This window comes from Rhineura floridana, chromosome 5, assembly GCF_030035675.1.
Source record: "Rhineura floridana isolate rRhiFlo1 chromosome 5, rRhiFlo1.hap2, whole genome shotgun sequence".
In the NCBI taxonomy this organism is placed as follows: domain Eukaryota; kingdom Metazoa; phylum Chordata; class Lepidosauria; order Squamata; family Rhineuridae; genus Rhineura; species Rhineura floridana.
In genome coordinates this window covers 141,114,551-141,131,757 of record NC_084484.1, presented here as the reverse complement: position 1 = coordinate 141,131,757, position 17,207 = coordinate 141,114,551, and positions in this window count along the sequence as shown.

The following is a 17,207-nucleotide window of genomic DNA, read 5'->3' as shown; positions in this document are numbered from 1 at the left end:
CAGACAGGCCTTCGGGACTTCCGGGGAGGGTTAATCTCTATGACTAATTGCCTATTACTCTGAACTGTCATTGTTTATAGTTTTATAGCTTTATCGTTGTATTGTATTATTATGATGTATTTTATTGTAACAGAGATGTACGTCGCCTAGAGTGGCCATTGGCCAGATAGGCGACACATAAATTAAATTATTATTATTATTATTATTATTCTCGAACACAGTTTCCTGTTTCAAATTCAGTCTGAAGAGGTTTTGTGGGAATTTGGAAACCATCGACATACAGAGATACAAAACTGATGTCATAATGCTTAAAGTTAAAGGGGTTTTATTGTAAATTCCACTGAAGGAATCATTATTGACCAGAAGTGTAACTACTTGCTTGGGTAGCTGGCCCAAAAACAGATTCTCCTGATTGCTGACACGGCTTCCTCCAGCGATACTAAACACTTTCATACTGACACGATCCACTGGGTATTTGGCGTTGGATGTCAACAATGCCTCTGCATGTCCTAATGGGACACCTGGTGCCACTCTCACCTTCTTTACAAAAAATGACACTGATAAAATTTGTAATTTGGGGTGGCTGTTTGCATCATTTGTCATCAAACAGAAAGTGTCTTTGTTGCATGTCACTTTGATTTTCACATCCACACCATTTAAGAACAATTTTTCTTGAGAAAACAGGTCAGCGTGAAGATGATCTAGGAGGTCTATTTTTCGGCTTTCAGCTGTCAGCCCAGCACTTCAAACAAAGCCTAAATTATCCCCATCATGGTTGCCGATTCATGTTCTCCGGGTGTATCTTTGTAAAATAACCCTGCAGAGAATTGTGTGGCTAGCGTGTCATCACTATAGTTCAGCACAGATTCTATGAAGGCTCCATAAGGGTAGCAGTTATTGCTCTGGCTGATGAGTTGGTCTCCCAGAGTCACATCCAGTTGACTAAAGATGGAGGCCAGTGGATAATTCACCAGACCCTCATTTGGCCAGGTTTGTTCCATCATGATTCACAATTTTGCAGCACACATATAGCAATGAATTGTTTACGTCCATATAATCCTCACAATTTCCAGCAATGTAGAATTCTAGTGGTGCAGTTTCCATCAGAACTGCCAAGGGAGGCACTTTGATAAACAGGCTTCTCTAAATACTGGTCTGTGTAGGCCCAATCTAAAACAGATCTAATTCAGATTTAGTGCATTCCTCAGAACTGCAATGGATGAAAGCCATGCTGGTTTAAAATATATCTTTCTCAAGCAGGTGCTGTATGCCTCTTTCTTGCAGCTTTCTGCTTCTGAGGTTTTTCGCTCATCTGTGGTGTTCTTTTAAAAGGTCAGGGAGGGCCTGTTAATTGTACCTGTGATGCTCTTCTTTTCAGGGCCTTTCTCCTTTTAATATATATAAGCCCTGAGCCCTCTTGTTGGGGTTGTGGATTAACTCTATTCAAGACTGCCTGTGTAAAAGTGGAATGGCTTTTTGAAAAAGGCTCCTGAATATCCCCCCAATTCCTGCCTCATATATAACAGGGGTGCCCTGTACCCCAGAAGAGCTTTTCCTGCCTGGGCCTTATAATAATTCCGGTAAAGGGTTGGGTCCCCATAAGTTTTCAGTACCACAATTTTTAAAACAGCAGAACTCTGCGAGGGCAAAAGTATAGCTTCACAATCACCTTTCCAAAATGAAATAGCACATTTTTGTTCTGATCCGTCTTTATCTCAACATTAATGGTGTCAATATGATGCTTACTCACAGGAATGTAGTGTGGTTTGTCATAAACAATGTTGACACACTCGTTATTCTGACCATGCACCGGTACAGAGCACAATAAGGGTACATAGAAGTCCTCAACATTCTGGTACTGTACAATGTCTATGTAAATGTCCAGTGTGTTGAAGCCTCCTGTAATGTCTGCTGTAAAGGGCAGCCATTGTACACGGATGTTGGGAAACAACCCTAATATGTGGGCTAGTTCTTCACTGGCTTCAATTGTGTAAGCATCATCTGATCTAAGTCTAACCTTTCTAGTCACTTGGTCATAGTGTAGAACCACATCAGGGTGCTTGCTTCTCTGGTCTAGTATAATGTTGTTCATGTTTTCCAGCAGTTCAGGAATGCCTGAGTAATAGCCACATTGCAGGTGGTAGGACCATGTTTTTTCTCCATTAGCAATTTCAAATCAGGCATCAGATGTTAGATTGTTTCAACTGTGTGGGTACTGTATCTCAACTAGCCCTACTTCCCATGCTCCTGGTAGATCCAGGGGGCTTGCTAGGTGAATAGTAAAGGCTGAGCTAGTGTTCTGTGGAAAAACAGTTACATAGGCATTGCTAGGCAGGGTAATGTAAAAACAACTATCTCCCATTCTTCTATACAGGTTCACAAAGATCAGAAGCAAGTACCCAACTGTTGAACTTTCTGGGCCAGCCTAACCATTTCATTAGATGATACTTTCTCCTACCCCTGCATTTTGTTGATAGAATTGTTTCAATCCTGTACACCTTGGCCTGTTTGGCATTGACCTTCTGCAATTCTTCAGAATAGAAAGAATCAACTACAGGCTCCCCCGCAGAATGTTTTAACAGGAAGACAGGTCTCCTTCCTCTTCTGATGGCCTGATCCACTATAAACAGCTCTGTGGTGAAATTTTGTTCATAACCCTTGACAAATACCCCTTTGCTTTTAGAAATCCTTACATGGTATCCTTTCCTGAACAGCAATGGTACCTCTTTTCTGTAAATGCAGTGTCCACAAATTGTTTCCCATACTGACAGGGCATTAGAATGATTAATATCAACAGACCTTACTCTGAAAGCTATGATTATAACTCTCTGAGTTGTGGCAGGACATCAATATAACTATAGGTATTGTTAGCTGTAAAATATCTCCAAATCATTGTTTTCAGGGTTCTATTAAAGCTTTCAATAATACTTCATTATTGGTGACAAAGTGGGGAACTCCATGCTGTTTTAACAAGTAGCTTATGGCTCTGTTTAGAAATTCTTTGCCACAGTCCATTTGGAGCTTTCTGGGTTTTCTTCCACTCTGACTGAATATAACCTTAAAAGCCTTAGAGACCTCTTTGCCTGTCTTGTCTTTTAAAGGCAATGCCCATGCATACTTAGACAGAATATCTATGACTGATAAAATGTACTTATAGTTCTTGTTGTGCTTAGAAAATTGTGCATATCTACTAAGTCAGCCTGCCAGTGGGCATCAATATCAGACACAACAGTCTTGTTTCTTTTAAAATAGATTCTGACTGGCTTATGCAATGTGTAAGCATCCTGGTCTGAAAGCCATGTCATAACATGTTTCCTTCTTAGCTTTTTATTTTGCTTTTTTGACTCCTGAAATAGATGGTTCACTCCCCCAAAGCTCCCAACCTCCCCAGGTTTGTAATATATGTTTTTTAGAATTTGTTCATGCTCTGCCATATTGCTGGTTGATGCAGGTATGGACACAGGGGGTTAAAACAAACTATTTATATTGGTACAAAAAACTCCAGCTTTCAGGGTTCAGGCTTGGGACAGACACATGAAATGCAGAAAATATTAACAACTTGCGAACTCTCAATGTGTAGATTTTCCACATCACCATCATGCAGCACATCTTCCTGTAGAAAACAAACAGGCACTTTAGCAATGAGGTTGCACCAAACTGGGAAAACAACACACTATTAAAAACACCGCTCAGAAAAAAACCATTTACCTGTGGACTTCCTTGCCTTCATTTAAATCTTCCGGCCACTCATTTTCTTTAGCTTCCATTTCCTCAAATGGTTTTAAAACTACACCTCCTTCCACAACCTCTGCAGATTTCATAAGTTCTTCTTCCTTCAGGAAATGAGCCTTCAGATCATACCCACAATCACACTCTGTGTTGGACCAGGAGTCACTAGAATTTGCCTGGAATGAGATTTCAGGGTCTGGATTTTGTCCAGCAGTAAACACCACTACAGGTAAGCTTGCTGTCAAAACAGAACCTTTTCCCCCCTGCAATGTGCAGGCTCTTCCTTTCCACAGATAATTTTCATACCTGTTGGTGGGAACGATAAACTCCTAGGCTTTACCGGCCTTTTTGAGGGCATTCTCAAAGTTACTAGAGGATAGGAAAAACCTACTAGCCCCAATGCTGCTCTCGATGCATCCATGTTCAATCCTCAGAACGTGTCTCGGCATGCAAAATGCACTCCTGTGCCAGGACTGGCTGCCCCCTTTCCTGATTGGTTAGGGCTTCAAAACCTTGCCCTATTGGTCTGTGATTGGGTGACGTGGCTGTAGAGGGATCACTTGTCCCTATTGGGCTAATCTGAAGAGGAGGTGCCAAAATGGACCCCTTTGGGGTCCATTTCTGGCACCCTATTTTGACCTAAGGGGCTTAAACATCTTCAGATTGGTCCCCTGGAGACCACATGCTCGTAGAGGGGTCACATGCCCCTATAGGACCAATCCAGGACCCTACTTTGAGTAAAAAATGGGCCCTTTGTTCCAGTGGGAGGCCACATGCTCACGGGGGGTCACATGGCTTCCTTTTCTGGGGTGGGACATCAGGGATTGGGGTTTCTGGGGAGCAGGATATCTGGTGAAGTCATCGGGAGACCGGAACTTCTGGGGTGAGATATCTGCTGATGTCATCAATCACACTCAAAAGGGGTGGGGCATAGCAGTTTGACAGGAGGTGGTCTTTTCCACTACTGCTGGGGGAGGGAGGGAGAGGCCACTGTGGAAATTGGATGGTGACAATCCCTCAAGCTTCTCTCCATTTGGGGCAAGAAAATTACAAGGACATTAAAAGGATTAAAAATCATATGGGGGAAGTGCAGCTCTGTGGGTGATGCACCCATCCACCCCATGGCTACAGGATTGATGGGGAATGGTCAGCTTGTTGCTTGACCAGCACCCTGTCTCCTTTTGGTGCCTCTCTGATGCTTTCCTGTCCTCCAAAGCTCTTTTGTTATGCAGTTGGCTGGGATGCAGGGGTCTCTGGCCTTGGGGCACTTCAGCATAAACATCCATGCAGCTGCAAGTAAGCCCACAGCATCAAGCCTCCTGACAAAAATCTCAGCAAACATGAGAACTAGGAGCTTACTTTCAAATGATGAAACTCACAGTTTGGGGGTTCTAACAAGAGCTTCTAGACATAGACATGCCTTATGAGCTGCAGATGCCTGACAAGCTCATCTCAGGTTAGTTGTTTATAACCTAGTGTGGAAGGAAAACTCTTCAGATCAATAAGTTAAAGGACTGTCAAGTGGACAGAAGTTTATTGAAGTGTAAAGGTACTGATGGCCATCAGGAGAGAGTGCCTGGTAACAATCAGCAGATCTCTCTCTAGCTCATGTTAGCACACAGTATTTATACCCATAGAAATACAGACAGATGTATTGCCATATATGGTGCAGAGCATAATAAATGAGGAGGCGTCTTGATACATGTGATGAGCACACATTTTACAGTCATGTTCACACTTTTGCCATCCTGCCTAGTCCAGTTCCCAACTATGTTTTATTCCTAGATGTGAAGTTTTTCTCCTCACCCAACTTCTGCTTTCTGACAGTTGTGTCATTGCCCCATTTCCTATGTAACTGAAAACTTGCAGTTTAGTAGAGAGCTGATTAGGCATATTGATTGAGAATTAATACTGTGCATCAAGACTCTACAGCAAAGGCTCTTACCATATATGGAGCGAGAAATGCCAGACGTCCAAGCTGGATTTAGAAAGGGAAGAGGCACCAGTGATCATATTGCAAACATATGTTGAATAATGGAATGGACCAGGAATTTCAGAAGGAAATCACCCTGTGCTTTATAGACTATAGCAAAGCCTTTGATTGTGTAGATCATGAAAAACTATGGAATGCTTTAAAAGAAATGGGGGTGCCACAGCAGCTGATTGTCCTGATGTGCAACTTATACTCTGGACAAGAGGCTACTGTAAGGACAGAATTTGGAGAAATCGATTGGTTCCCCATCAGAAAGGGTGTGAGACAGGGGTGTATTTTATCACCCTATTTAATCTATACACAGAACATATCATATGGAAAGCAGGTTGAACCAAATTGAAGGAGGTGTGAAAATTGGAGGGAGAAACATCAATAATTTAAGATATGCAGACGATACCATACTACCAGCAGAAACCAGTAATGATTTGAAATGAATGCTGATGAAAGGTAAAGAGGAAAGCACAAAAGCAGGACTACAGCTGAACGTCAAGAAGACTAAAGTAATGATAACAGAAAATTTATGTAACTTTAAAGTTGACAACGAGGACATTGAACTTGTCAAGGATTATCAATACCTCGGCACAGTCATTAACCAAAATGGAGACAATTCTCAAGAAATCAGAAGAAGGCTAGGACTGGGGAGGGCAGCTATGAGAGAACTAGAAAAGGTCCTCAAATGCAAAGATGTATCACTGAACAAGTCAGGATCATTCAGACCATGGTATTCCTGATCTCTATGTATGGATGTGAAAGTTGGACATTGAAAAAAGTGGATAAGAGAAAAATCAACTCTTGAAATGTGGTGTTGGAGGAGAGCTTTGTGCATACCATGGACTGCAAAAAAGACAAATAATTGGGTGTTAGAAGAAATTAAACCAGAACTATCACTAGAAGCTAAAATGATGGAACTGAGGTTATCATACTTGGGACACATCAAAAGAGGAAGGCCAAACAAGAGATGGATTGATTCCATAAAGGAAGCCACAGACCTGAACTTACAAGATCTGAACAGGGTGGTTCATAACAGATGCTATTGGAGGTCACTGATTCATGGGGTTGCCATAAATCGTAATCGACTTGAAGGCACATAACAACAACAACAATACTCTGCAGGCTGAGATCAGCTCCTTCCACAGCTCCTAGCTAAGAGAGGGAATAGATACAGCCAGGCTACTTTTCCCATGCCTTTTACAGCTGTGGAAATGAATTGCCCCAAATCAATAACTTGGCAGTGGTGCAGGATCCGGGCCAGGGATAAGGAAGCCTTTTCTTTTATTATCTCATTTGATTATAAATCATTTCACTTTGTAGATCTGTGTCTTTTGTATTTTTAGAAGTGGCTGTTGCTAAGGCAACCAGAGTAGCTGAACATTATGTTTCACTAAGAACAATGCTTGTTCAAATATTCAGGCAATTTTCCATTGTTCAAAGAAATGCCAAGATGAGGCAGATTATGCAGACCAGATGAGGGAAGTTTAGGTTGGCCTTATTCTTTCTTTAAAAAGTGCCTTCAAGTGTGTGCTGCTGACAGCCATTCTGCAGCTCTAGCCAAAAGCATAGCAGACATATGGCAACCACTGCACAGAATATAGAAAGCAAAAGATGTTCCTTTCTATTATATTCTCCAGTAAATAGAACTGTCTATTTTAATGTTTCTACACTGCCTAGAGAACCTTAGTTTTTTTTTACTACAGCTGTTATTACTATTACTAAAGCCCGTCAACAGAGCCGTCATAAGCTCTAACATACAAATGTAATGATGCTGATGCTGTTACCAAGGTGGCAGTTACAGAGCTTTGAGGATGGAATACTCAGGGCGGCTTCATTCGCAGAAGCTACGCTATGTTGGTACTACTGTCCTCCAGGTTGAGGCCATGTGGTGCCAATGTGTCCAGGGTATATATCCAGAAGTTCTCCCTCTTAGTTAATGTTGGGTAGGCATCTCTATAACTGTTATAGGCAAGTCTAACAGGTTGTGGTTTTCAATGCTGAAATGTTTTGCAACTGATTGCTCCACCTTTTTTAGTCAAAATCATCAATTTGTGGTTTCTGAAACGTGTGCAAAGGTCAGTTGTAGTTTTCCCATGTGTAGTTTTTATTTTTATATTTATATATAGTTATGTAAACAATCACCTGTGTCATACTTAGAATATCATGAATAACAGATTCAAATTTATCTGAACTGGAATTAGTATAAAACAGAATAAAATTTCTATTGATTCTTCCATCCTCTAGATGTTTATATGTTGTGATTTTACTCACGACCACTGTATCCCAGATCTCATTCTGCCATTGGTGAAAGTTAGTAGACTATCAGTTCTCCATGTTTTTGCTATGCAAATGTGTGCTACAACCAATGTATGTGTGACTAGAATAAAAGAGTACCTCCGTATCTGATGATGTGCATAACTCCAAAGCATTATTCTTGGGTTTAATTGCAATTCACAGCCTGAATTCTGTTTGACACCTTGATTATTGCTAAAGAAACTTTAACTAGACAATAATCCCCCATATATGGGCAAAAGTGCCCTTAATTTTCTTATACCTCCCAAATAAATTAAATATTGTGGAAAATGTTTTCTGCTAACTTAACTGGAATATAATCACATGTATACTATTTTACAGAATTCTTCCTTAGTTTATGCTTCATAAATTTTTCACAGTACGTAATGACGCAATTGAGACAAACACTGTGCTGCTTTTGGAATCTATAACCATCCTAGTGTTGATCTCAAAGTACGGGCCTAGCATTTGCATAATTGTTTACTTATATACAGTGGAGGCTGGGCAAATGGGGCACTGCCCCACTAACATTAGTCTACCCTCAACCAGCCCCCACCTGCCTGCCTTCTTACCTACATTCAGTCCAGGGGGCAGGGTCCGTGGCCAGCAAGGGCCCCAGACTCTTAGCTCCCAATTATGTATTTTTACATCTCCAGTCTGTTTGTGCATAGAGTCTTTGCAACAACCCTGTGAGGTAGGTTAGGCTGAGAGTTGGTTCAGTCATGCTACACATGCTCTCTGTGTGTGTGTTTTGTAATTTGATGTAAAACATCAGGATTGTGGAATGTGGGTAGGGGCCCAATCTACATACAGTATACTGGGCCCATCCTGTTGGCACTAAAATCAGTTGGGTTTGGCTCTATGTGCCATAGGCTCTGGCTCCTCCTCGCTTGGCTTTCCTGCTTTCCATCTTACCAGGACTTCACCATGACAGCCTCCATAGCAACACTCCAAGGAGAGTCCAAAAATGCTGGCAGTTGGGTTGACCCTGTTATGTAAATTTGTATAGATATTAGCAGAGATTGTCAACGGTCTGAGATGCGTGTGTGCCAGTGTGTGCATTTACCTAAGTGGCAGGCTTTTACCCTGCATTGAGATCACTGAGACTTAAGACTTAGTAAAATAAGAAAAGCTACTTTATTTGTAGAAATACATAGTAGATAGGAAAGGCATACCTAGTTCTAACTAACTAAGTTGGAGGCGCAATACCCAGGTTCAGGAGTTGCCCTCATGGCTCAGGAGGGAGACAGAAGACAAAGGGATGTTGAAGAAGAGAAGAAGGGAAAGGGTGGAAGGAGGAGGGGTAGATAAGCTTCTCTAAGCATATCAGTCTAACGACGGAAGGAAGTCAGTCAGAGCATCACAGGTAAAGGTAATCAAGCCTATCCATCTGGAGGACCCTAACTCTATCTCCCTTCTGGGACATAAACAAAAGAACAAGACAGGAGTTGCTCTTGCCCCCACTTCCAATAGATCCATCATTATGTATCCACACAAGCCAATGCACAGTCACATATCCATCAAAGTGCAGCAGTAATAAATAGTATACTGCCCAGTTTATTTGGATCAGCATGACTTAAATCCAATGTAGAGTTTCTTTGACATAAACTTCATTGAACTCATTGGTTCTTACTTCTGACTACGTAGGTTCGCCTTGGAAAATATGCTGTGCTTTAACAGAATATCTTTAGCTGAAATGCAGTGTTTAGCTTTTAATTAGAAATACAATCTCACAACTGCTAGCATGAAGTAAGAACCTTATCAAAGGAAAGGAACTCCCATCAAGTCTCTGCTTACTTATTCTCTGTCTCTGTCTTATTCTCTATGCTAATGTGTCACAAACAATAGTAATGAGTAAAAAGCCTCATTATCTCCTCATTAACTTGGCAGAGCAAGGATGGTCTGACAGTTACCCTGGAGATTTGGCAGATGATGCAATTCTTGGAGCAGTGCTTTCCTGCATTCCTCCTCCACTACATTACTGGTTCCAAGGGTTTTTTTTTTTTTTTTTCAATAATTTTTATTCAGATTTTCATAAAACATACAAGACGAAATCATAAAACATTCAAAGACAAAAAACAAAATCAAAAATAGTTAAACAAAAAGAAAAAAAGAAAAAAAAAATAAAAAATAAAGAGTAAAATATTGACTTCCCATTTGTCAAAGATCAAATCAGTTATAAGTCTATAATATATAACAATCCTGTCTCTTAAGTCATATTATAAAATCACTTTCCTCCAGTAGTTATCTTACTTAATCATCAAATCTCATAAACATTACTTTATTCTTTCCACAAAAAGTCAAAGAGAGGTTTCAATTCTTTAAGAAATATATCTATCAATTTTTTTTTCCAGATAAGCATATCGATTAATCCATCTCATTACTAATTATGATAATCTTATTGTCATAACCATAGTCAAAATAAACATTTCAATTAATCCATCACATCAGAATCTGTTAGGTTCAGTAATTTCAGTAGCCATTGTTCTATTATCCCTATTAGTTCCATTTTCCATCTTCCATCTTCAGTAGTCTTGTTAAGTCCAGTAATTTCAGTATCCAATCTTCCATTATCAGTATTCCATAATAATCTTGCTGTCAAAGCCATAGTCATATAGTAAGAGTCTGATGGGAATTACCTCTATCCCAAATATTTTCTTGCCATCCATTCTGAATAGGTTGCTGAAATACTGCTGTAAAATCATATCTCTGTTCTTTTTTTCAAAATACACTGGGTCATCTCTTGAAAGTTTTTCCATTGTCACATGGCTGCAATTAATTCCATAGATTTTCTCTATATTGGGCTCCATCACATCATTCCAGTCCAGAAGATTATCCATGCCATTGATAACTTTATCTCTAGAATCTTCATTAATTTCTTCAGAGATAACATTGAGTTCCAAACAATAGATTTTATTTCTAAAGTCCATAGACTCCAAATCTTGTTCCTGTTCCACGTTTGTTCCAATCTCCGGGATCTCCTCTCTCACAGGGACCCCTGTTCCAGTCTCCAGGGTCTCCTCTCTCACAGGGACCCCTGTTCCAGTCTCCAGGGTCTCCTCTCTCACAAGGACCCCTATGTCTTTAATCTCCTGTGTCTCCAAACAATAGATTTTGTTTCTAAAGTCCATAGACTCCAAATCTTTTTCCTGTTCCACGTTTGTTCCAATCTCCGGGGTCTCCTCTCTCACAGGGACCCCTTCCAGGGTCACCTCTCTCACAGGGACCCCTATATCTTTAATCTCCTGCTTCATTTTACTCAATTCAATTTTCAGCTCCTTACAACCCTGTCGCAGGTTTTGTTTCGTTATCTCAATCTCATCCATTATTTTCTGAAACATAGTTATTTCCAGATTCTCAGCCACTTTCTTAATTGCCATTTTAAAAGAAAAATATAGGAAAACCACTTCTTATTTCAGCAACAATTGGGTTAATACTCCAAACTTGGTGACATCACAGTATAAACAGAGCAGACAGCCTTATCTCTCCATGCTTAAGTAAACAAAATGCAGTTCCCAGGATCGAAACAATTAATGGCGGTCGTCAGGAAACAGATTCGTCAAAATAAAATAGACCAAAAAGAGAGTAGTCTCAGACAATATAATATTCTTCAAAATAAAAATCTGGAATAGAAATCCCTCTTCTGTGTATATCTTTAGAATGCAAATCCAGGACAGCTTTTTGCAACAAAAACAGAGATAAGCTATTAATTAGTGAGTAGCAGAGAGAAGTTATGGCTCCCCAGTGAGATGTCAAAAACCGATCAATCTGGCAAATCTCTTTTAAACAGCAACAATTTAAGTCAAGTAAAAGAAAAATATAGAAAGAAGGGTGCTTGCCTGTTAGTGCGTTCTCTCTTAGAAGATAAGATGAACGTTCGCTTTATCAGATAGAGCTTGTTGTTGAAAATCCGTCCCACCTTCGTCGGCTGGACCTCGTCCCATAAATTAATGAGATCTGGTCGTCCCAACAAAAATAGGCTTTGAGGTTAATCTCTTCGTTTCTCCCTACCCGGGAGAAGTTTAATCAGTCAAAAAAAAAAAAAAAACTGACTGATATATCTGAATAAGCTTCTTTTGAGGCAGGAGCCCGTCTCAAAAGCAGGCACAGGCTAAGTCACCCTTCCCGGAAGTCGGTTCCAAGGGTTTCATGGAAAGCTCTCAACTTCTTCCACCCTATCTCCTACAGGATGAACACATGAAAATGAAATGTGCAAAAGGGAATAAATCAAAAGATGAGATTGAAGGCACTAGGTAGGTGATGTTTGAGTACTAGTTGTTGAGGAACAAGAACAGAAGAGGCTCACCAATCTCATTTCTTGCTTGTGGGCTTCCCATAGGCAGCTGGTTGCCACAGTGGGAAACAGGATTCTGGATTAGATATGCCTTTGCTGATGATATGAAGGGCTGTAGCCTAATAGTAGAGCACCTGCTTGGCATGCAGAAGTTCCCAGGTTCAACCCCCAGCATCACCAGGTAAGGCTGGAAAAGACTTCCTGCCTGAAACCCTGGAGAGCTGCTGCCATTCAGTGTAGACGATAATGAGCTAAATGGACCAATGTCTGACTAAGTATAAGGCAACTCCCGATGCTCCTGTGATACAGCAGGGATCTCCTTATGTTCTCATGGAGGGGGAAGGGGCAAAACTACAAAATGTATTTGTATACACTGACCTGAGATGATCATGAATTGTTGGAGAGAAAGAGTGGGAAGACTAGAAGAATGAAAAATCATAATGGTTTGAAGATGCAGACTGAGATAAGTTCTCCTCTGTTTAATGCGTAATCAGTAGCCTTGTTCAGATGTTCAGCTAAATGTTTGATTAGGGCCAGTAAGTCACTGGATTCAAAAGAGTCCGGGTCATCATTCTTCAAACCTCTATCTCTGCCAGGTGGTATTGGGATATTTGCAGGGAGACCAAAATGCTTATTTACAAAGCCATTGTACTACCAACCTTACTGTACGCCTGTGAAACATGGACCATCTATCAATGCCACTCCCAACTTCTTGAAAGATTCCACCAATGCTGCCTCCGGAAAATTCTGCAAATTACTTAGGAAGATAGGTGGACTATTGTTAGAGTATTGGAAGAAGCAAAGACTACCAGTGTTGAAACAATGATCCTCCAACATCAACTTCGCTGGACCAGCCATGTTGTTCGAATGCCTGATCACCATCTTCCAAAGCAGCTACTTTAATCCCAACTTAAGGATGGAAAATGGAATATCGGTGGACAGCAAAAGAGGTTTAAAGATGTTCTCAAAGCTAATCTAAAAAAATGTAACATAAGCATCGAGAACTGGGAAGCCTTGGCACATGAGCGTCCCAATTGGAGGCCGGCCATTATCAAAGGTGCTATGGACTTTGAAGAACCACGAGTACAGGGCGAAAGGGACAAACGAGCTAAGTGGAAGGCATGTCAAGCAAATCCTCATCGTGACCATCTTCCATCTGGAAACCTATGTCCTCACTGTGGGAGGCTGTGTGGATCCAGAATTGGCCTACACAGCCACTTACAGACCCACTGTTAAAGACCTTATCTTGGAAGACAATCTTACTCAGCCATGAGTGATCCCCAATGAATGAATGAAAGGTATGTGTGAATTATTCATGCCTCCCAGAATACAACCATGTCCTTGTACAACAAAGTGTGTGGCACATACTAATAAATTTTCTCAGAGGGAGAATTTTAAATTGATGAGATTTCCTAGCTTTGAAAAGAGACAGACCATTTCCTTAGCAATAAATATCCCCTGGAGGAAGAAGTCAAAGGAGCCGCAGTGACAACTGTGAGAGCATCTGGACTGCTAGCATGTTCATGGTCTCTTGTTACTTTTGAGCAATCAGCATTGCCACTATTTTGGAAGTGGGGACATAAGGCCTAACCCGGATTGACTGTGCTGCTGCATTACCCATTTTCCAAAATTCAGCATGCCCCATGTACCAGATTATTTGACTATTCAATAGGGATAGTTTGCAATCCAAAAATTATATTATTTATACAAAAAATCAGGAGTGGCTGATGCAATGGGGCAGTAGCTGTCCTCCAGATACCAGTGTCACTGCTGCTCAATGGAAAGGGGCAGGGAGAGATGGCAGCGAGGGTAGGCTGCATGGGTGTACCAGCAAAGTGAATCTGACACTCCATCAGTGTGAGGCCTAACCTTCCTACCCCACTTCATACTATCCCAGTAAACATCACTGACGACAGTCTCAGGAGGGTGGCTCTAAGTCCTTGCCTCCACCAGGTTGGCCACTCCTACAAAAATTCACACCCTGCTTTCCCCCTCCAAACAGGAGATGCTCAGTGGCTTACAAAATATTAAAACAAGCATAAAAATAGCAGTGGGTTAAAATGCTCTAGCTATGCATACACCAGAATTTTAATGTGCACATGGGTCTCACAGATATGATTTTTCCATGTGTGCTTTCATGCACGGTTGCCCCCACACAAGCACTTTCAACTGAACACACTGTGTCGTGTTGTCTCCTTCCCTCAGTTAGTCCTTCCCCACCTTCTCTGAGTTCCGGAAACCTGAGGTCCATTGTGGGCATGCATGCAGGTATTTGTTTGCCTGTGTGTTACCAATTTTTCGTTCTTATTACAAAAGTGCTCTGATATACCAGACTTAAGAACATAAGAAGAGCCTGCTGGATCAGGAAGTGGCCCATCTAGTCCAGAATGCTGTTCTCACAGTGGCCAACTAGATGCCCAGGAGAAGCCCACAAGGAGGACCTTTCACGCAAGAGCACTCTACCCTCCAGTGGTTTCCAGCAACTGGTATTCAGAAGCATTCTGCCTCTGACTATGGAGGCAGAACATAGTCATCATGGCTAGGAGTCACTGATAGCCTTATCCTCCATGAATTTGTCTAATTCTCTGTTAAAGCCATCCAAGACTTGCTGAAAACAGTGGACTAAAAAATAAAATACGTGTGTATCATGCCCAGCTTCACCAGCAGCCCATCAAGGAGCACACTGGCAATGGAAGTAGGAGGTGTGGTGATACATGATAGCCAGCATAATGTCAGCATACACATAAAAAGAAAAGAAAAGAAAGAAAACCTGCCCACAACATGCAATTTTGTGTTGGATTTCCCACCACCACCACATTATCTATGGATAAGGAAAATCGGAATTAAAGGGGGGGGGAAGTGTGGGCTGCAGCTTGGATGAGGACAACTTTGTGTAGATGTGAAAAACATGCACACATGGGAGGCACTGAATCCACTTTAAACTACCCCGTGTACACACCTTCTGTTGCCCCAGTGCCACAAATCTGCTTTAAAAAAAGAAACAGACTTGTTGCAGTTAAGAAAGTTATAGGGAAATGCTTTGAAAAGTGCACAATGAACAAATTATTAGCAGGAAGATGTATAGACACTCTGCAAGCAAATCAGGATGACTGCTTACTGTATAACCTCCCAAAACAAATCAGAATGAATGCTCAATCAAAACCAAGTATAATTATCTAACCTTTGCATATGCTTTGTGCAAGGAAATCAGGATGTATGCTCAAAAAACAGGTTGTCTGGAGGAGCCCTGTAAGGAAGCAATGTCTAGATTTATACAGTAATTTATAATAGATTGAACATAAGGGCTCAGTTTCAGATTACATGTGTTGTACTGGACAAATTGGATTCATGTCACAATGTCCGATATAAAAGGTGCTGATTCTACTGACAGCCCCACATAATATATGCAATAAAATTTTCTAAAGTTTGCTTGTTTGAGTGTTATTTTTAGATGTGGAAGTATTTGCTTCTCATTTTTGCTCTGCACACGATCAAGACATTTAGTAAAGTACATTTTGAATAAATGCAAAGCCGATGTTCACACATAAGTGTATGAATTTACAGGCTCAAGTCCTAACAAAAACTCTGATTTGAGGCTTGGAAATGCTGGATTTACAGCCTGAAGATAGGAAGCCCAGGCAGATATTCTTGGGAATAAACCCCACAAAAATCACTAACATTGAGTTGTTAATCTGGTCCCATTATTCTAAAGAATGTTTCATATCTGAACAATTTTTATGTTCAGCTTCAGCAGTTACTAACTCCAGATATACACCAGATATACAAAGCCCTACACAGCTTGGGACCTGGATATTATCTGAAAGATCATCTTACTCCTTATATACTGAATTGATCACTGTGCTCTGCAGGTGGGGGCCTGCTGCAGATACTATCTTATCAGGAGGTCCACTCAGCACAACGTAGGAAGTGGATCTGTAGTATTGTGGCACCAGCACTTTGGAATTTCCTCCACTTAAAAAATTAGACAGGCACCATCTCTGTTATCTTTTCGGTGCCTACTGAAGACCTTCCTCTTTCAACAAGCCTTTTAAGTTGAGATCTTATCCCAGTCTGCGTCTCCGCTGGAATTGCTTTTTAATATGTTTTTAAACCTTTTTTTAAAAGATGTTTTAAAAACTTTAAAAAAATGTTTTTAAAGATAACATATTTAATTTATTTGTTTTAATATATTTTAAAGTCTGTTTTTGGAGAGCCAGTGTGATGTAGTGGTTAGAATGTTGGACTATGACCTGAGAGACCAGGGTTCAAATCCCCACACAGCCATGAAGCTCACTGGGTGACCTTGGGTCAGTCACTGCCTCTCAGCCTCAGTGGAAGGCAATGGTAAAACCACCTCTGAATATTGTTTACCATTAAAACCCTATTCATAGTGTCACCATAAGTCGGGATCGACTTGAAGGCAATCCATTTCCATTTTTCAAAGTCTGTTTTTATGATGTATTAAAGTGTTTTTAGTGTTTTGTTTGCCACACTGGGTTCCTTTTGGAAGGAAGGGCGGGATAGAAAATAAATAAATAAATCAGATAACTCTAGATGGACATTTAAGCATGCTATGGTTTTTAAGTTTGCTAAGCATCTTCTAATAAACGTCTTTCTAATAATAAGCCTCTAATAATAGGAAGAGTGTCTCACTCTAATAATAAACATTGTTCTTAAGAGTTTTAAGTATGCTAAGCATCTTTTAATAAGCATCTTCTAGATGGATAGGCTTTTTTAAAAAAGAAATCATTACAGATTTTGAGGATGCTAAGCCCACTAGTGAAAATATGCACTTTCATTTATTTAATTTTATGATAATGAAGCAGTGGAATCACTGAAACTGATAGGATCTGCAGATGCTCAGCATTAACAGAAAATTGGATTACTTACTCATAAAATTAAAGAAGG